At 32.0% G+C, this 22,189-nt stretch overlaps 1 long non-coding RNA gene across 1 annotated transcript in view; it reads left to right on the top strand.

The window, feature by feature from the left end:
• Positions 1-17,471, top strand: part of LOC141452831 (uncharacterized) — a 37,571-nt gene extending 20,100 nt beyond the window's left edge. The window contains exons 3-4 of the long non-coding RNA XR_012457649.1: positions 14,115-14,186; positions 15,130-17,471. This is a non-coding gene — a long non-coding RNA (uncharacterized lncRNA). The remainder of the gene's footprint in view (positions 1-14,114; positions 14,187-15,129) is intronic.
• The last annotated feature ends 4,718 nt before the right edge of the window (positions 17,472-22,189 follow it).

Below are 22,189 nucleotides of genomic sequence, written 5' to 3'. Positions count from 1 at the left end.
CTCTTATTTTTTTCTAAGGGATAAAGCATGTGGCCAAAGGAAATATTGTTTTTAATCAGTGTACAAATATAATCGATTGAGCGGACGAATTAAATACCAGTTTCTAGTTTATTATGAAACAGTTTTATTGTAAGAGAATCTAATTTTAAGAAAACCTATGCTCTGTTAACCTTCTCTTTATGCTATTGTTACTATTATGCATGCCAGCAAGTAAGCTTTATAATAAACTAGAAACTAGTAAACTAGAAGATGGTGGACAAACGGCCAGAGAGGTAATGATAGCCTCATTGTTTTAAAATTAGCCACAAAATTCGTCCTGAAACAAAAGTGGCAGTATACTTTCTTGAAGCATAAAACTGGAACTTTTCTTCTCTATATTAAGCGAGCATTTACGCTCAACTTGGCTGGCGAAAACTGCTATGAGTTTAGCCTTAGTACTTCTAAATGGCTCCCGGAAAGGCTGAATGTTCCTTGGAACAGTTACCTTTGGCCAACTGATCGGCTATTTCATTTTCAGATACTCCTAAAATGTGCAGTAACTTGTATTTACTAACTTCCATTCCTGGACGATATCAATAAACAATCTTACTTTCCTTTAAAAACCCGGAAAAGGTTTTTTAAACTGGATGGGTTCCTGAATTCTATTAAATAATGATTTTGAAAATTAAAGCAAGTCCAATCCAATTCACGGCAACCTTATAGGTGCTAAGATTAGGATTCCTGGAAGCAATTTGAGCTAAGTCGGTACCAAATATACATGAGTACCAGGCTATTGGAACATAACAGATAATAATTATCTCTTTATTCTTTATTGTTCTGACCGTTATTTTTTTACAACTATATTATGATTCTGAAGATTTATTGAATATTTCTAATTAAAGGGTCTATTTAAAATATTTTGTTGGAGCTTTGTTTTTTGATTGTTACTTTGATCTCAAACAACTGTAGATTTACTATATCAGAAATCTTCAAACAACAATTGCATTTCATTGCACAGTGTCACTTTCACAAAAAGGAGATTAAAATGGCACTTACTGCTTCACGGCTTGGGAAGGTTTCCTCCGCAAAGCAGCGAAGTTAGATAGCCAGATTGTTTGAAAACCGAGGCTTCTGATGGCTATCACTTTGTGCAAATTAATTTAGCTTCCAATATTTCTGAAGAGGTTTATTAATTAGTCGGAGTGATTTCATTTGGTAGAATTGTATTTGAGAATACTTTCAGCGCACCTCAAAATTCCTTTCAATACGCCCGAAAGGATTTAGTACCCTTAAGAACCCACCTCACGGTGTCTCTAGGTCCCTCTTAACCTCTGTTAAGGATTTAGTAACATTGCTTAAATGCATTGTTTGTTTTGCAGAGATAAACACACTCGAATTTGGAATCTTAGCCGATATTACATTACCATTATTTGAATAAGAGTTTTGAATAAAAAATTGATCACAGATTATCTAGCTGTGACTATGAATATAAGTATTAAATGCAGTAGCATTATTTTTTGCTATAAAAGGGGTAATTGGTGAAATTTTCAAGTTAGTTAAATTTTTGTCATTGCCAAGTTTTGTAACCAATTGTTCTTCCTTCAAATAATAAATACTTGCCAATAACGTCAGTATATCTGGCAGTATAAGTCATGCAACGAATCTTAAAAATTAAAATCCGGCATCCTTTCCATTCGGTGGTTTCAGTAACCGGAGTAGAGTGCCTCAAGCTGCAATCTGGCCAAACTGTCATCCTGCCGAATTAAATGCGCATGTTCCAGGGTATCCTGGTGGAGAGTCTGCGCAGGACTTTACAACACACACTATATACATATTTATATATACAAAACAAACACAAACACACCACTTCATACACGTAAACTTTTAGAGTTTAATTAAAATTAATATAGTTGGAAATTATTTATTTCAATCTATTTTCTAATTGTCTTCATTCCAGCTAGTCTAGATATATATATTAAATTAGATTTAAATTTAATCTCCTGAATAATACATATATATAGTTTGTGCAAGTATTAAATGTATATGATTTCATTTTCTGGTATAATATTTCCAACAAAAACAGTAATTCACATTCAAAAAGATATTTTATTCTGGAATAAAAGTGGAAGAGCTAGAATTAATGATAAATGTCGTTCCATAGCAATTAGATTTTTTTATTACCAGTCATAAATCTGGGATCATATAAATTACAAAGAGTAGAAGTAATGCTATCCCTGGCTGCCGTACTGTGATGCTCTCCACCACCTGCCGCTAGTTCATCTTCCTCTACAACATCCTTTTATCACCCTTTGTTCAAAGATATAATTATTTATTTTTATTTGTTTTCCTCAAATGAAAATTTTATTATAAACAACGATTCATGAAGTCTTCTTAAAAGTTTTTTTGTACGTTAATAGCCCTTCAAAAAAAGGGGATTCATGCAAGCGAAATGCTGTTTTTTCAGTTTTTAGATAGAGATTTTAAAATACTTTTTATTGCTACAGAAGAAGGAACCTAGCTTTAGCAACGCACATCTTCCGATTATGCTGGGAAACAACGGGCCTCAATTATCTGCAGAAGCATCTGTACCATGTCGGCGTAGATAAATCTTTTACATTCACGTTAAATCGGCAAGAAGAATACTGATATCTCGTATTTAAAGAAATGAACTGAGTTGCAGAAGATAAGAAATAATAATAGCTAATGCCGTTGTTGCGAAATATTGTGTTGAAAAACTTTTCTAGCTGAGACTGCCATGAGTAAAACAAAAATCTAGGTCCACCCCCAAATGCTAATCAAAAATGACAATTAAGAATATGTGAACCCATATCATTTAAGAATCCAGTTGCTAATGAAGCAAAATTTTCTAGGTGGTATCATACTATTCTGAACTTTAGAAGAATGTAAGTTTGATCTTTATTGTCGCCATTAAAGAAATGTTTGTTAGGAATAGGCCAAAAGTGTAGTATTACTTTTTAAACCAAATTAACGTGTCGGCAAGAGAACGCGTTTGCATATTATTTAGATAGTTATTTTGCAAGTAGGCATTTCTTTGAGGATCTATTAAGGAGTGATAGGATATTTTATGATAAAAGACAACTGCGCTAACAATAATATTGTGTTGATCTATAACCAAATCTAAGCTTATTGCGTTGATTACGCAATAAAACAAAATTTTTCCTAATTATCAATTACTAACGCCAAAAGTTAAACTGTTCTCAGATCATGAGCAACGAATAAATGTAGTATTCAATATCAGAGATGATGTTAATAATTCTTATGTAGTTTCTGGCGAATTATTTCTATTCTTGTCAACTGCAGTAATTGTATACCAAAAATACGAAAATAACATCATAATATGTCAGCACTACATAACTAGAAATAATGTCCTATAATCTTCAAACTGAATTTAGAAGATAGATATGAAATATAAACACAAAGTTGACTAAAGATTGAAATATATTGGAAGGATACTCTCTCCAAATGGAAGCGAAGAGAACCGGTTTAAGCACTCTCCTCTACACTTTGACCCCGCTCTGTGTACAACGATAAACAACTATCCACTTGTGTTCTGTGCATAGTTTACATAAAAACTAAATAGTCGCCAACTAGTTTCTTCTTATTATAGCAAACATAAAAGCTATTTTTTTTTATAATTTTTTTAATTTAATATCTTTTGCCATATTAATATTTATTTTTTTTTTTTTTGTTATTCAGATTGTAAAAATTTAATATTTAAATTTAAGGCGCATCACCACCTCAGGTTATTCGCGCCCGGTGACCTTTTCAGTGCACTGCCGTCCTCCGATCAGTGTTTTCACGTTCCAGACAAATCCTTTGCAATAAGAAGCTCTTATGAAGAGAAAAATCTTAACAACAGTGAACTGGATTGAAAACCTGTTTCTCAGATTTAGTAATTTTCCTTCAAATTAATATTTATTTATTTTTTTAATTTAAAGATCATTGGCACCTGGATCATTTTGTAAACAATGGTAGAACTAATGAATCATATATTAAATTGGCTTCTTAGTCCATCCACTTGCCACTTTCAAGATAACCTTTTCATGCCTCTTTTACCATTCATACGAGAAAGGAATGAGATGTAGCTTCTCGGGTTTGCTTAATTCCGTAGTCACAAACTTAGCCAATGCTTCCGTTGAGATTAGATTTTCTCTCCTAATTGATTCCCAGCCAAGGTCGTAATTCTTTTTCCTTTTGCTTGTGTGCTTCTTTCTTGAAAGTCAACAATGGATTATCTTCTAGACATTATATTCCGAATATATTTTAAAATTACTTGATTTGTAAAACTGGTGATCCGAACTTTAGCTATATAAGTAATGCATGAAATCTTAATTTACTAAATGATCTCATTAAAGAATGTCTGCAAATGTTTTCAGCTTTATAACTATTATTAACTGCGATAAACATTACTGCCAAAGCTTTATTCTAGATCTTTAGAAGCAGATGCGTAGATAAAGAAAGATGCCCGAAGTAGACTACACTATCACTGTCCAACATCACACTACGTACTTCTTATGCAGGATAATTATTAGTTTTCTATTGCAATTCATCGCTCTTTCTCTCACTTCTGGAGCTTACAGATTGGTAGAATTGTGGTGGGTGGGACAGTATGATTACCAAATAACACGTCGTGACTAGATTTGTGGTTTCATTACAATTGGTACAGATGGATAAGGGGCTGTTTTCTCTTCTACCGCAGGGCGATTCTCTTACTTAAATACCCATATACATCATCTTCTTGCCTCTTTTACTTCACATTATAAGACTCATTGGCAACAGTTCACTTCTCTTTCTTTTTTATGTCCAATCTCGCTTCCTCTGCTTAAGAAAAAGTATTTCGATTGAGTAGATTTGCGATTTGGAGGTTTGTCTTTTAGCATATCTATTGTAAGCGTATCTAAAACGGATAATCGCACAGTTCAAAAGTCATTCATAGTTTTAGGCACCACCTGGCGATGCTTTGAGACGAAATCAACCAATCTCACGTTGGCACAAGCTTTTTTTTCCAATTACAAATACTGAACTAGCAGTTCTGATGAGTGAACAGAAAATGAGTTTTAAAAATAAAGTGAAAATAACAAATTAAAAGGTGAAAAATGAAGAAAAAATAATGATGTTCGTTGAATGATTTTGGGTTCGGTTAAGCTGAATATCTTAAAACTTCGAGTACTCTTTTGAAAAAAGAGGAAAACCTTTATTTCCACGCAGCTACTCCTAAGCACATCTACCGCGTTTATTTAAAGCAGGCTCAGAGGAAGGATGATATGCAGCTGTCCTTTAAAGTGTCACTTCAATCTATTGCCAGATTGTACCTTCTTTCATATTTATTAGTTTCAAATTTTACCAAAATTTCGTACTGAATGCCTATATCGCAAGTTAACTAGAAGTTCTACTTAATGATTTGAAGGTTTTTTCTTTTCTTTTTCTGTGTAATGTAGATGGGGCTAATAGCGGGTGTAGTTGAATCGGGAAACATTCGCTTAATCTATTTTCTATAGAGTCTTATAACTTTATAAGAATTGCAATTCTCTCCCCATTAATGTTTAATAGAAGATAAAATCCGTAAAAAAAGCTCGTGGCTCGTGCGGAAAAGTTTGCCAATAATGAAGTAAGTCAAGTCCCCTTTTCTCTCTTTTTTGAAAATTGTCCAACAATTATTTTATACTCTTTATATGTTTTTAATATTTATGGATTCTTTGGAATAACCATTTTGTAGAAGAAATAACTTCTTTTTCATAATATTGTGAACGTAACTCCAGAATCTCCGCATGAGAATACATAAAAACATTGTGCTAATTTCTTCCAAATTATTAGTTTAATGTTTGTTTTATTAACCCCTTCAGATTACGCCAATATTATTGCGGCAGACTATAAATTAGAACGGGTTTCATCACAAGAGATTGTTAAATAAAAGGTACAGAGCAAATAAGAAATCTTACCTACTTTCACCAGTAACTATTAGTACTTTCAAATAAGGGTGGAAGCTGTTAAGTTGAAGAATGAAGGAGGAGTATTAGTTGGATAAGTATATATTTAGGAAACCATGTTCTTTTTAGTTTGTATTTAAATGTTTATCAGTTTTTACCCATTTTTAGAAGGTTTACAGAGTGACAATAACATGTACAAGAAACAAAAAAATCACCTAAAGGTTGTCTTTGTTTTGTCAAGCAGCAACCACTTCGTCTGGCTCCAGATTTTGGTCGCAGTTCATCAATAGGTAATAGAATTCTACAATGTTTGAGTGTGTTTTTGTTGGGTCCAAAATTATAAAAAAATAAACGATTTTACTCTTTTATTGCTCGTCCAAATTACTTCTATGAAAGAATGGGTAATTTCTACTGTTGAAAAGAATTTTGTGGAAAGCAATGTTGATAAAATGTGTTGGCTTTTAATTTGCTTACGTTATCTATGTAAGGATGTTGTTTTCTTAATTGTCTGGTGTCTGTAGTATCAATTTTCATGTGCAACGTATGTTTCTTTTTATTGATTATGACAGCACATACCCAGTTTAATATTCTCTCTTCAATAACACCTCGATCATGGCGTCGTTAGTGAGGGCTTTTAGAATGAGTGTGACATTTTAAGAATGGAGTGATTGCTTCCTGATTAGTTTTGAGTGAAGCTGGGAATTTTATGTCAAACATATTGTCATGTGCAATTGTCTTTTAAAATGAGATTCTGCACAATACGTTGTTGCTGTAATGAAAGCAAAGTTTGATTTTGACGTATGCTGGTTTTGTTGATTGTGTTGTCCTGTGATTGAAACTTAACATATCTATCACCTTGGTTTATTGTAAAAATATTTGCTCCTAAGAACATCAGTAAATCTTTAATATGAAATTACGAAGAGTTGAAGTTACCGTTGAAGGTGATTTCCATTTTTGCACGAAGTGTAAGAATTTGGTTAGCATTTAAATTCAATATTAGAATGGTAGACACACATTAGCAGCTACAAAAAAGCACGAGTTTCCTATGTTGACTTAGGCTAAGGCTTAAATTTATATTATTTTCTCCTATAACGTCTGACGATTCATCCAATGATTTTTTTTATATTTATTTATTTATTTTTTCAATAACGCATCACAAAATTTAGCTAGCAGTGTTTAAGAAAAGAATCAGTGGATCAGATTAGATTGGTACATACCGGTTCGAGATTCCCCTTATTGCTACTATTCCGCGCGGTCATTTATTGAAATTGCTATTAAAATTATCGGAATAATTTTGCCTACCAAATCTGGAATTACTTGGACTGTGTTATACGCCCCTTTTAGAGAGCTGTGAATTGAACTTGTATCTTAGAAGATATGGTGAAAGACTTAATGAGAACAACGGCTATTTCCAATCAAATTTACATGTTTACTTCTGCAAATATGGGTAAGTTTCTGCAGATAACTGTTGTTGTCAGTTATTTGTTATCAGTTATAGGACTATTTATTTTTTAACACGATTCAAATCTTTTTAAAAATTCTAGAGATAAAAATCTTCTTATTCGCTTAAGTAATTAGATTTCTGTGTCTTTTTAGTGTCTCAAGGTTTGCAGCATTATCACAACTTGGATGAGTAACGTAATGATGACAACTCATCGAAAAATCATCATGCTTTCGGCTAATTAGGAGTTAGGAGAATGAACCGCAAAAAATCTAGAATGGAACCGCATTCTACAAATTTTAATTTCTACCTACCGAAAAAAACTAGTATTGTTTTGTAAATGGTAGTTGGATTAACAAATCGTTTAAAATGACATTGCGAGTTTCAAAATAACAATATGAGCTATTTGCACTTGTTATTCATGTTCATCTGAATCAATTAAATCACTCCACTTTCTTGGAAGAGTGGGGTCCATTTTTCTTCTCTCATCCATTATATTTTATGACAGTTTGAATATACTTCCGTTATTACTTTCGTTCCGCTAATATTTCATTCTATTTTCATTCCTATATTTCCAGTATTGTCTGACTGTCCCACTGAAATAGAAGTTTTTCAGTAGAAATTGCAGATAAAGTAATTCAGTTTCCACAGTGGTAGATAAATTTTCTTTCTCCACTTTCTTTTTTTTTTCATTTTCTTGTTGAAATTTATGTACGGACTAATGGTCACTGTTGGAGATAGAAAATTATTACCAACAAAGTTGGAAAGTAAAAACAGAAAACTGAAAAGAAGGAAAATTGCCAACTGCGAAAAAAAAAATCTATAATCGTTCTTTTTAGTTTTCCCAAGACTAAATACACTTTTCTTGTTATTTGTTTTTCTTCTATAACAGTGACTTATTCTTCATTGCATTCAAGGCAAGCAACGCATTCCTTTAAATTCTACTTATTTTATTCATTATATTATTCATACTTAGCTGACCTTATAATAGATTTTGTGTGTAGGCATAATTTATTTCTGTTTAATGACTTTCCTTCTTTTAATCTAATTCTAGAGCTAGTTCTCCACCTTTCAGGAAGCTAATGTTGCTCTACTTCCTCGGATATTGTACATCGATGCTTTCTGCAACTAGCGCCTATCAAGAGATAATTAAGCTCAAGAGTAAAACTTCCGGGTTCAAAAAGTCCTTCCACGAATGTACGATCACGCTTTCCCCCTTGCTCGCTGCAACTCTGAGATTAATAATGTAATTCTGGAGTTTAAAGCACTAGATTTGGTAGAAAAATAAATATAGCTAATTACAATATTCCAATTTAGTGAGTTTTACTTAATTTTCCCACTTTGGTGCTTCATCAGTTGCAGTCCAATAAATATTTCACTCAAATATCTTAATATTTATCATTCAATCAAACACTTCTAATTGTAGTATAAAAACCAAATTGCTTGACTTCGTTCAGATTCCCAATAATTAAGATTTTTAACATTCAGATGCAAAGTTATTCCATTAATTTTAGATAAATTAATACAACCCTTTTCGCTAGATAGATAGATATGCACCCAGGAACGTTATTCTGGTGGTGGATAATGAGGTTTGTTCCCCTGAAGGAAATAACGATGATGTTTATATTTCCCTGTGGTCTATGTTGGGGAAAAATTGAATATGTTAGAAAACTGATCATTAAATTTAATAATTGAAAGACCACTGCTTTACAATATGATGTTGCGCATTTGTTTAATTTGAAATTTACATATAATTTTGAATCTCAGTGAATTGTTTATAGTTATTCTAATAATATTATTGTTGTGAATTTAGTTACATAATTACATATCTCTATTAGGCTGGCCATATTCCATTTACTGGAGAATTTGGATGAAAGTGCATAACAATAGCCAACTTGTTATTGTAGTTTTTGTTACACTTCTCTGCTTCATTCCAACATGTCTCCAGCATCACTCATTGTGTATGCGTATGTGTGAGTGAACGATTGGTTGGAATTAAGGTGGTGGGAGAAAATATTCAATGTTAGTGTAAAACTACTTGATTCGTCACGAACCTGTTAACAAGTTTTCTCTATGGAACTCCTTATGTTTGAGAACAATAATTTACAATAGAGATTATTCTGGCTGTCTCTTGTCTCTTCAGATCACTTTCATTTGGTTTAGAAACGTTCAAGGAAAAACCTTAAAACGATTCTCTTAAGTGACAAATTTGTGAGCACCGTTCACTTTTTGTCTAATGCTTCGTCAACTTTTACAAATGTTTGTTGAAGATTTGCTCACATTCAGAAACATATGTATATTTTTCTATAAACAAAAACTAAAGGGTAATGATTGTTTTTGTGCTTGCCATAAAAAAACTTTGTGGACAAAGAAGTTATATCCACATCCAAAAATGCAATGCCTTAAGAAACCTTTTCTTAGCTGCCATTGGTAAGTTGTACTGGCTGCAAATTTTGTGTTAGAAAGGACGTTGGTTGGTGCACAACAATTTCCAAGCCAGGGTAGAGTGTTCTGCTAATCTGCTGAAAGATTTAATGTTTCTAGATATAAATTGTAAGAAAACTCAAAATCAATCTGCCTTTCCCCCAAGATGTGGTGAAATTCCTTTAGACAGACACAGTTCACAAAGGATTTTGTTTGAGATGTTGTAACATAATATAGGATTTAGTGAAATTGGGAAGAGAGTTGGAAAAATACAAGGCTATTCTCTAACTAGAAGAATTAAAAAGCTAAATCAACTATGCGAATGAATGGAGATTGTTTAAAAGATTCCACTACGTTAACTCACCAGAAAAGAGAAAACAAGGCAGACCACGGAAGCACTGGATGGAGGTAATGCAAGAAGAAATGATAAAAAACCAGGACTAAAGGAGGAGAACTGTGATGAGAACGATGGGTGTTGATTATTGGGAACTCTAAGGTTGTGAAGAAATAAAAAGTGAACTAAGGATCGGAACAACTATAAACATCAATTTATTTCATTATCTCAAACCAAATTTATTTCAATACATAGCTATTGGCGTAAATATAATAATAAACATATTTTTACGATCAATTAGAAATTTATTTAGGGAACACTTAATTACTATGCCTCATAAAATATTTCATGTCTTAATTTCGGTATAAATAATCAAGATATAGTTTTATATGTTTATGTGAATTACAGCAGCCCAAAGTTATGAAATAAATCATTCTTACCCAATAATGTAATTATCTGTGATAATTCTTGAAGTAGAGTTGTCAAAAATGGATAGTTATGGATGATAATAATTTATGAAAGTTCTTTTTTAAAAAGAAATCTGTAATTGATGGAAATCTTCGGTTGAAGAAAGAATGTATTTTAAGTTATCAAATATGTATGTATTTTTTTGCAATATTTTACGAAGATAATTAGCAAATAAATAACTATTATACAAGAGACATTAGATAGATAGATAAGATAGATAAATGTTCTGTATTTAGTGTTTAAATATACACATTACAGGGGTTCTGTGCTATAATTTTCCAATACAATGAAATAAAAATCAATATAATCTGCGTGCAATACGTAAACTTAAACTAATTTATATATATGTACAAGTATATTAAACTGAAATATTAACTAAAATCTAATAACAGAAAATAATACGTACTTATTCGTTAAGGCAAAATGATCTTATCTTTAAAGCTTCTATTGTAAACAAATATATTCTATTTAGATGGTCCTTATTTTCAATACATAGAAATTTATTAAGAGCATCTCCGTTGACAAACTCTGATAGATGGTGGCGCCTAATTGGTTGATAAATGGGACATTCTATTAGAAGGTGTTCTAGAGTTTCGTACTTGTTCAAATTACATATTGTGCAGACCGATTGCGTATCAATAGAGTGGTAGCCTCCAGTTTTGAGCCAGACTTTTATACTTTTATCGCTTGCTACACGTAGCTGGCTGACAACCCTAATTTTATCGATCGCACAATTGAATTTAACATACTCCTCTATCATACCTAGCCCACTAATATGCCTGTAAACCGAACTATAGCTTGAGTTAATCGCTCTTTGAATATCCATAGACCTCACATGACTTGTCCACTTCTCTATAAGATCCGGAATATTTTTCTTAATTATGTCGACTTCTGTTTCAAAAATAACATTTGGCTCTCCGATAGCAGTTAGCCATCGCCGCAACTGACTGAACCAATTCCTGTCGGCTCCTCCTGTACCTACTGTTTCCAACTGTTTAAGCTTATTAAAACACAATTTTGGCAACCTACTCTCTTCCATTGCCAGAACCCTAGTCCAATAGGACAACATTTTCTTAAAAACGGTGACGCTTAACGGTACCCTTCCAGTTTCTAACCGAACTATGTAATCGGGGGTACATTTGGGCCAACAAAGGAGCTGTTTGAAAAACCTCACTTGCCCTCTTTCTACCGTGTGTAAATTCTGTGAAGCCCAAAATTCGGAACTGTAAAGCAGTGTGGAGGAAACAATCGCGTCAAATAATTTCAGCCTGGCTTCCCAACTATTACACTTGGATTTGCATAATATACTTATAACTTTGCCTATTTGGGGAACGGATTTGTCTAAGAAGTACTGGGCTGCTGATTTGAATTTTGAGTTTGAAGAGAATGGTACTCCGAGGTATACATATTGCTTATCAATTTTTAGTGCCTCACCTTGCCAAAAAACGGTTTTTATATTTCTTAAACGGTTACTTGTACCAAACGGTATCACTTTAGTTTTTAATGGATTTAGAGTAATGGAATTGTCTCTACAATAAGTTTCAAGTATTTTTAATTTTAAGACAGTATCACTCCACGATTGACTAAGAAGCACCACATCGTCGGCAAATAACAGTATATTTAATTCTTTTTTGTTATTTATACTTAGGCCCTTTGAATTACGCTGTTCAAAATACTCAATTATATCGCTGATAAACAATATAAATAATAATGGACTCAAACAATCACCTTGCAATACGCCTTCCGTAATTGCTATTTCTTCCATATGGTGTTTATTTTTTAGGAACATGCCGGCATTATCATACATTTTTTTCAAAATTCTAATAATCTTACCACTCAGCCCAACGTGATGTAATTTATTCCACAATTTTTCATGAACGATGGAGTCAAACGCCCTCTTAAAATCTATAAATGTGCCAATGAAATAACTTTTTTTAAATCTCGTATGAATCCCTATCATTGAAACAAGTGTAAATATATGGTCGAGGCATCCACGATTCTGTCTAAAACCTGCCTGTTCCTCAGGAAGTATTTTATTTTCCTCTGCCCACTGCATTATTCTTTTTGCTAACAACCCCGTAAATATTTTACAGATAGAATTTATTAGCGCGATACCGCGGTAATTGACAGGATCAGAGTTATCACCTTTTTTGTACAACAAACACAATTGTATTTTAGACCAACTTTTAGGGATTTCTTCATTTTCTAAAATTACATTAATCATATTAAGTATATAGTGTTCCCACTCTGGCGTTAAATTTTTAAGTATTTCATTTGGTATTTTATCTAGTCCGGGAGATTTATAATTTTTAATTTGTTTTAATATTAATTGTAGTTCAGATAATTAAAAGTTCCGGTCTAGAAATGGGTGACATACAGTGTAAAATGAACAAGCAACACTAATTCTAGGTGGATAAATATTTTTAAAATAATCGAGCCAAGTATTCGTATCAATGTTGTCGTATTGTACAGGGTTCGTATTATAAAGCTTAACTGTAGCCCAGAACTCTTTACTGTTTTTAATATTTGCAAACTTTGTCAATACTTCCAAAGTATATTTATTTTTCTCTATCTTTAAAACTTGTTTATAGTTCTTTTTAATACAAGAGACATTATCTGAGTTAATTATAGTAATATTTAGACGAGGGTTTACAAACATAGATTTATTGTAATAGTGGCTTATAGAGGAGGTAAATATAGTGTTTGTTAAAGGGCAAACAAACAATGATAACTAATCTCACTGCTTTACCCTTTCTTTTAAAACCGGTATTTTTTTTATTTTATTTATTTATTTAAATAAAGGCAATCTCATAAATATAAAGTTTATCTTTCTTTATTTTACTTTCTATTCACACAATTCATTAAAGCACAAGTGTTGGTAAATAGTTACAAAGTGAGAGAATGCCCAATAAACCTAAACTAATAAAATTGATTTACTTTTCATTATTATTATTATTGTTAATATTGCTTATAAGAAGGAGTAGTTTAAGTCTAGGGCGATGATTGTTTAACCTGGACTGTTAAACCGATAAATAAATAAATAAAAACTGGACACTGCTGCTTATATGTGGGTACCAGAAACTGCAGAAAACATTTTTCGAGGTCTTGATTTTAGCTGGTTCATTTATTCAAAAGTGATTCATTAAAATAATGTATGAAGATGTTACTTTGCGTCCCCATTTTGCAAGTAGTGAACAAGAAAAATTCTACTAACACATTCTAACTCTAATTCACAAGAACATTTTTATATTATGAAACTTATTTGAAAGTAGGAGACTACGCTAACCTCTAAAAATGTCTTTTCAATGGAATGTGTAATCTTATATAATGTTGAAGAGCTAAAATTTAATGAGACCAAGTGGAGAGTAGTCAAGGAGGTTGATTTGCCTCTAATGTGCCTTTTTTTTTACGGTCTCTATTGAATTTTACGGTTGAATTATACTAGACAACTATTTCTATTTAAGATCTATTTAGATAAGATCTACATAACTAATTTATTTTCCTGTTTCTATCTGTTTAGGACAAACTCCTACCAGTGACAGCATTTCTTTGATGGCAACTACGAGTATTTTGATTAAGGATTACAAATTAGGTATATGCAACTTTTAGATACCGATTTTTAAAGAGAATTATTTTGTTTATTAATCTTTTTGAAAGTTTATGACAATCAGTATGCATAGAATGAAAACAAAATTATCCAATCAGGAACAAGAATTTAAGTAATAAATTTGTTTCAAGCTTTTATTTTAATTTGCACTTTCTCCCGATATTAATTATTTTTATTTTCTGTTCTAACTTTGATATTGTTTAACAGGAGAAAGGGCCAGAATATTTTAGCGATTCATTATTGAAACAATTGTATTTATTGTTTTAATTATTTTAGCGAGTACTCGTATTCGTAGTCAAGTCCTGCACTGCAGTAAGAATTAATTAATATTCACTATTTATAACTAAAATAAAATCTATGATTATCACTGTTCTTCTCTCTGCTCTCCTCGGGTGTTTAATTATTTTTTAAATTTGGAATTTTAAAATCAAATTGAATTTTAATTAACACCTTCCAGATCGTAAATTTGCTCATTACACCGAAGTGACATCTACTCTTATCCATCTTTAGAATGCCTAAATATAATTGAAATCAAAACTACTTTTCTTTTTTTTCTAGAAAATCTAAAACAATTGAAAAATCCATCTAAAAAGTTGATCCTAAATTAAAGTCAGGTCCCCAGAAGACTCGATAAAACGTACCGGCTTTCTGAAAAACCATTTTCTAAAAGCTACTCTTTCGGACTTTGGAGGCCTCAAATTGGATATTTGAAAACTAACGACAGAAAAGTACGTGAAAACTAAATTAGAAAATTTGGCCATCTCTTCTAAGAGAAATTAAAAATTGACTCGTTGGAGTGAATGATTTGTTTCAAAATAATTATTACATTTTATAAATTAGTTTAATATTATAAATGTAAATATTTTAATAAAATGTTTTTTGATTATGCATTTAAAATTTACGATAAAAATAATTTGTATTTCTGCAGGTTGTAAAAAGAGAATTGTCAACGTTTTTCCGGAGATAGTCAACTTGGTTAAGGTTAAAGGCTGCTCGAAATGTGGACATATTTAACTATTATGGAGTACTAGATGATTAGTTGTAGTGTTGTTTTCAAGTGTGATTTGAGCCTGGACTAACCATCAGCTATAAATTTATATGAGCGTTTGCATATTAAATAAATCCTCCTGTAATGGTCATAAAAATTATTGATAGGCTATGTTGATTGTATTTATATAGTAATTCCTATTATTAATTCATATGTAAGTGTTCTAGAATAGTCTTGAACATGGGTATGGCACCAAGATCTGCTGTATAAGGTCTAGGGCATACTTTCTTTCACCTGTTACCTTCATCGTTAATGCTACCTTTCCGAACGAAACTTCCACAAATCCACTTCCTCTCCTATCTATCCTGTCTTTACAGGCGTTCCTCAGGGAAGCATAATTTCTCCCTTATTTTTCTGTAAAAACAGAACTTGGGAAGAGGAGAACGTTCTCAGTTTCCAAATCTTACGAAATTGCAAAATAGAGATGAAGATTTGCTTGCTCACTGTCGAACACTTAACGGCTCTTCATGCCGACTTGAACCAAAGATTACTCGTGGAGATTTGTGGTTGTGAGAAACATTGAGCCGGATGTACACTCATAACATCTCATCACGTTCATCCAAATTATTAATTTTTTTAAATTTTATTTTAAACGAAAGTTATAATTTCAATAAATACTTCTTCAACAAAATGCTTTTTTAAATTTGTAATTTTTATACTATGCATTTATGTAGCTTTTTCACTTGGGGGTCCGTAGGCAAGTTTTTACTATAAAAAGGGGTCCATGGGCAAGTTTTGACTATAAAAAGGGGTCCATGGGTCAAAAAAGTTTGGGAACCACTGGACAGTCAGTTAACCTTAACCGAATTCAAACCCTCCAATCCTGAATCCTAAGAAGTATAGAAGACTCCCCATTTCAAATCTCAAACCTCTCTCTTTCATCCAGTTCACTCCCGACTAACCCTCCTCGCAGACTCCAGGCGTCGATGGCTCCGTTACTACTTAACGTCGATCGTCCTAGGCTGGCTGACATGTCTGCAGTAATAACTGCTGACTAATGGCTGTTATTACTGGTTGGTCGTTAGAGTTACCACGCTAATACATACATAAGTGTGTAATATATTGAATGTGTATAATATACATGTCTGTTTATTCTTACTTATTTAGCATTTTCTTTGTTGCATCATTGTATACAGTTACGAAATTTGTAAAAAAAAGTAATTCATATGTAATGCTTTTTTTTATTATTATTTAACTTCGGTCCAATGAAGTTTTAAACATAACTAAGAAACCTTTTGAAGATAATTGTAACTAACAATTGTATCAGTTCAGATCAAGTGATATTGTCTGAAAACGAAGGTAACCAAAAAATCAGAATAAATTAATAAAATATTAAAGAATGAAAAAATAAAAAAATGATTTAATTTCAGAAATGATTTAAAACAATGAATGAATAGAGAGTACAAGCGATATTTAAAAAACAGTAAAAAAAAAAAAAAACCTGTCCGAGGAGATTTTATGTTTTACAAGGAGGAGAAGGGCCTCAGCATCTATGGCGGCTGGAAGGTCGCTGTCCTACTTGGAATTCCACTGCAACTACAAATCGTTATAGATTTAGTGCCGTTTATTTCGCTGTATAAGTAATCTTACCTACCTTTAGGCTGTAAGTGAAACCGTGGCCAAGGTAACCAATTTATCAAAGCTGACTTTTCACCAGATATTAATGGTTTTTGTAATTCTAAGATCGAAAAAAAAATGGAACTCGTACCCTCTCGCTGGTTCTAATGTTCTTGAGATTTAGTGTGAAGGAGGTTAGGGTCACTCACTACAGACTTATAACTTGGTTTTTCATTCAAGTTTGAGCTCATAATATTTAACGAAAATTATTCATTTTAAATGAAATCAATTGATATTCAAAAGGGGTTTTGTGAACCTTTCTTGTAAAGGATCTCGATATTCGTTGCAAACTGTATTAATATTTTCTTTTGAACTAAGACGTGAAGATGTGTGAATTGGTCTGATGTTTTATTTTGCAATGTTGATAAAAATTTATACTGCTAATAAAGGATAAGGGTACCATATTGTCAATTTTTAAGAAATCAGTCCAAATTCGTCATAAGATTTTTTTTTTAATCTTTGTATCCTACTAAATTCACTCATGTTTTCAATTAAATTCTTTCAAACTTGAGAATTCTTTTTATGATTGGAAGCAAATTAGTATGCCAACTTGGACTTTTATACCAACTAGAAAACAAGGGTTTTTAAATAAATGTCAATGCATATCCAATTAAAGCCAATTAATAAAAACATCGGAAGACTTGGGAACAACATTTTTGTAAACAATATATAGGTTTCGTGACCGTAAATTATAAAACTAAGGATTCAAGATTGGCGAGGAATCGGTCAAATAAAAAACAACTCGTCTTTTTGCCAGTTTCTGTAACTCAACCAACTCGCAAAGCCACCCACGCCCTGAAGAAGACAATATATTGGTCGAAACGTTGGCAAAAAAAAAAAAGAGTTGTTTTTTATTTGACCGATTCCTCGCCAATCTTGAATCCTTATTTTTGTAAAGTTTATGTTTGCGATGGTGTGCCTTGAGTCTACATTCAGAATGCACCATAGAGATCATGAATCAATAAATTCATAAAGAATAATAATGGAAATAATTACGTGTACTTTAAATATCACCAAATTTCTGGAGTTTCGAAACATATTTTCTCGATTGTAAAAGAAGTAATCATGTGTTTCATCCAGATAATGCTCTCAAAGATGCTTTGGCTTTAAGAAACTGAGAAATTTGGAGTACAAATTGTTGGAAAATCCGTTCTATTCACTAGATTTGGAATTTTCAGTCTTCCCAAAATTTAGAGAAATTTTTGAGTGTAAAACCTTTTGAGTGAAATGAAGAAGTGAGAGCAGCCGCTCTGTTGATTAATTTGCACAGCTTCCAGAAACGCACTTCAGGGTTGGGGAAAAAATCAATTTTAAAAATCCACCTTTTTCAAGTTTTGGCGAGCTCATCAATTTTTTTTTTTCCTGTGGGAAACTCAAAATCATAAATTTGCTCAATTGAGGTAATTTCTTTTTAGAATACTTTTTACAAAATTGTCTTAAATTCCTTGTATATAAAAAGTAAATTAATTTGTTCATGAATTAACTATCTATATTTAAGAAATGATTACTTGCTTTAATGTACTGTCTAACTAAACTATAAGTGAATTTACTTTAACAGTTTCAGGTTGCTTCAAAGATAACATGAGATAGATGTACTTGCTTTGTGGGCACAGTCTGTTACTGCACTTATTGGGTTCTTCTAAATTTACACCAAGAAAGAAAATAAGATAACATACAAAACAATGTTGTGTTCCAGACTTTCCAACACAAAGAGAGCTGGTTGTTTTTATGTTGTTAAAGGAACCTGTTACAGTGTGAAAATGGCGTAAATTTCTAAACATGTTCCAGTAATAGATAGCCTTTTTTCAAGTTGTTCGGATGTGATTTAAAGATATTTTTAAAGGTTTTGTTTCCTTCTACTATCCTTTATTTGTTTAGGAGTTGAAAACATTTTCCTTTTACTTTTGTTTGGGCCTTTTAAAACTAATGATTTCGTTTATCTGTTGTCATTGGTTATTAAAAGTAATTTCTTTTCAGTTAAAATGTATCTCCACACAGTTAGGCTGTTAGAAATACTAACAATTTTCAATGTTTATTAAAAGGAAAAAAATTAAATTAAAATATAAATCTGATCTCATAAAATAAAGATGAAGAACCCAATATCAAATAATTTAGGGTGACATTACCAATATAAAATGTTTAGTATTCGACAGGTTGCATGATGTAGGAAAGCATTTAATTAATAGTTATTGCTTATTAATTATAAAGAAATGTTCCGAGCTTTATTAATTGAGAATTAAGTAAACTAGAAGAGATGTACATTTGGATCAATAAGTTACCGGGTCCTCTGATAGGTATTCAATCAAAATAGTAAGGCTCAGCTCCCCGCGATATTTCAGTTTTGAGATATTTTTTACCCTCACTGGTTGTTTTCTTGAACTACTTTTTTGAAAGCAGAACCTCAAAAATCTTGATTCTGCTCAATAACTCGATTTAGAAAATTGACAATCGCATTTCTTCTTTTTCCAAAGTAGTAAAAGAAAGTATTAAGTTATTTCAATTCGCTAAATAAATTGTAATGTAGCAGAAGTTCTCTCCATGTAACATACAAAAATTAAAATACATTACAAAAAATCTAGATTCTTTGAAAAGTAAATAAATAAAATATAAATGTTTAAATGAACTGAAAGGAATATTAATGAACTCTCTTAGTGGCCGTTTGATCCACATAAATCTATCCAAACTGCCCTGAGGGGAAGTTTATTTAAAATAATAATAATAAATTGCCTCATATAACTTTTATCTTAGTTTTCTTCCACTCGGCTATTCAAGATTTAAATTATTTCAATATTTTAAAACCTTAGCATTTAAGGAATTTTAAACTTTTGATAATTTGAACATGGAAGTCATTTTTCTACTATATTCCCTCTACTGCTTGTAAAAATATTTCATTTAAAAATTCTCTTAAGTATTTTGTATAAGCTATTTTGTTTTGTTATTATATTACTTTATTCCGTAAATTTATGTCTTAATTTTAATTTTGTCTTTAAATTACAACATTGTATAGAAACTAACAAGTATTTGAAACATTATTTTGAATCCAACGAAATTTTACTTTTGTAAACCATTGTTAAACCATTGATTGGAAAGTAACCTAGATAACTATTTCAGCGCCTTGGATCCATATCGCTCCTTCAAAGTTGGTACAAACCTTGCTTTTAGCTTCATTAGGGATCAAATCCTTCCTTAGATATTGCTCTAAACCCAGGAATAAAGCCCGTACAACAATTCGTTGCCTAGAACCTATACATTTAGTACTTTGAAAACGGTGTGAACCATATAAGTCGGGTGGGGAATTTTTGGTATGAATGTCTGGCCCTCTGTGCAGTGTTCCCTCTAAGCTGTGCGCGCGCACATAAATTTAAACATGGCGCACATGGAAAATATTTGCGCGCACAAAAATTTTTTGATTAAAACGAAACAAAGAAACCGATTGCAGGAACATATAGATATGCTGATGAGAGTAAAATCATATATGAATGACGGAAACAATGTAAATTTAAGTTAAATTTATGCAGAATGGTTAAAACCAAAAGGCTGGAGAGAGAAGTTATAAAATAAATGCCATTAATAATCCTTAATTCTAAAATTGTTCAATAATAAGTAATTGTGAATTGTTGTTCTTGTTTGTTGGTTTTGACGAAAGAGTTAATTTAAAAAATTATAAGCAGACAACGTTATCACATTGTAAGTATTTAAATTTTCTTATTTTTCATTTGAATGGAAAAGGGAAACCACAGTAATCAGCTAAATTCTGTCTTCACGATCTAATGATTTGACTTGATTTTAGGGTAGATTTTTCATTGTGTTCCTCCGTTGTAATGTGTGGTATGCTGTAAGATCGAGTCAATGCGTATAAGTAGGTACAAAATTTGGCTGAATATTTATACTATTCTTGTATTGTCTTTTTTAATTATATGCACTTCTTTAAATTGCCACACAAAATTGTTTATTTTGGAAAAAACTGCACACACTTAAAAAAGTGCGCTCACAGGTCACAAAAAATTAGAGGTAACACTGCCTCTGTGGTTATAAGAGATCATGTGGCAAAGAAGACTAGTGCGAAAGATTTTGAAGAGATTTACCTGTCACTCCATTCATGGATTTATCACGGTACCATAAACCTTCAGGCTGCAGTGATGTCGGGAACTGAATCCGTCCCGAGGGCCAGTAACTGGGAGATCCCCAGCTCGAATCCCGCAAATGACTACATTTTTTTAAAAAAAGTATGATGTATTAAGTATTATGAATAACTGCACACACGGGATTCGAACTGGGGCTCTCCCACTTACAAAGCCACACTCTTGACCACGAGGCCAACACCCGCCCCTCCATAGCAAGATATTCTTACCTTAATCATGGGTCAAAAAGTCTTGCATTACATTAAAATGATGTAATGATTGCTTTTATTTGATGATAAAACAAATTTATCCTGATTCACCCAAAACCATTACATTACACTATATTTTTAAAAATCTTCAATTATTATTATTTTGCGTCTCAAATAACATTTTTTTGCCGTCAGAGGAACCTCCTAAAACGTGTATTTCTGATGGAAAATTAATATTGAAAGCCGTTTACGAATAGATAAAGTTGTAACTTTGATCTTAAATATCTTGACAAATATTAAGGATATCGAAACGCGGTCAACGTCATTTTTCACAATTTTTTTTATGTAGTTTTCATAATTATTGTCAAAACCAGTGGTCCTTATGAAACCCCGATCAGATTTTTAGCCTTAACTAAGCCAAAAACAAAGATACGCAGCATCGAGGATGGAAAATTTGAAAACTGGACCAAAAAATATATGTATAGTTTACTTTATGGGTTTTTTCGGAATTCCGCTTTCCTAAAAAGTTATTAGCGATTGGTGCGTTTTAAATGGATCACCCTGTATATATTTTCCAAGGAGTATTATGTTAATTTTATTTTGTTCAATTCCAGGGGCTGGCCGAAAATATCACCCAGTCCTTCACATCAACTGCGGCGAGAAGAAAGAATGTGTGGATATAGTCTATGGCTCCTCCTGCCCGCTAAATCGATATATTGGTCCACAGCAAATAATCTCAAAAATTGGTACCTAGAATCAGCGATTTCTTCGACCACAGTCCAGTAAAAAAAAGTACGTTGGCGATGTGAGAGTAAATTGAGAAAGCTAACGAGTTACTTGTTGCCCCAAATTTTATCTAAATTGGTTATTTAAATGCATTAAATCAATCAGAGAATTTACTCTTAAAGATCTTGACTTAGTTCATATGTATTCATAGGTAACTGATTAATATCAGATAACAGATAGAAAAGGTAACCATAGTAAATAAACTAA

The sequence above is a fragment of the Rhodnius prolixus genome, unplaced genomic scaffold (assembly GCF_049639745.1).
Source record: "Rhodnius prolixus isolate KJV_2025 unplaced genomic scaffold, Rpr scaffold_3, whole genome shotgun sequence".
Taxonomy (NCBI): Eukaryota; Metazoa; Arthropoda; class Insecta; order Hemiptera; family Reduviidae; genus Rhodnius; species Rhodnius prolixus.
Note: the sequence above shows the minus strand (reverse complement) of the source record. Positions and strands in the feature narration are given on the sequence as shown.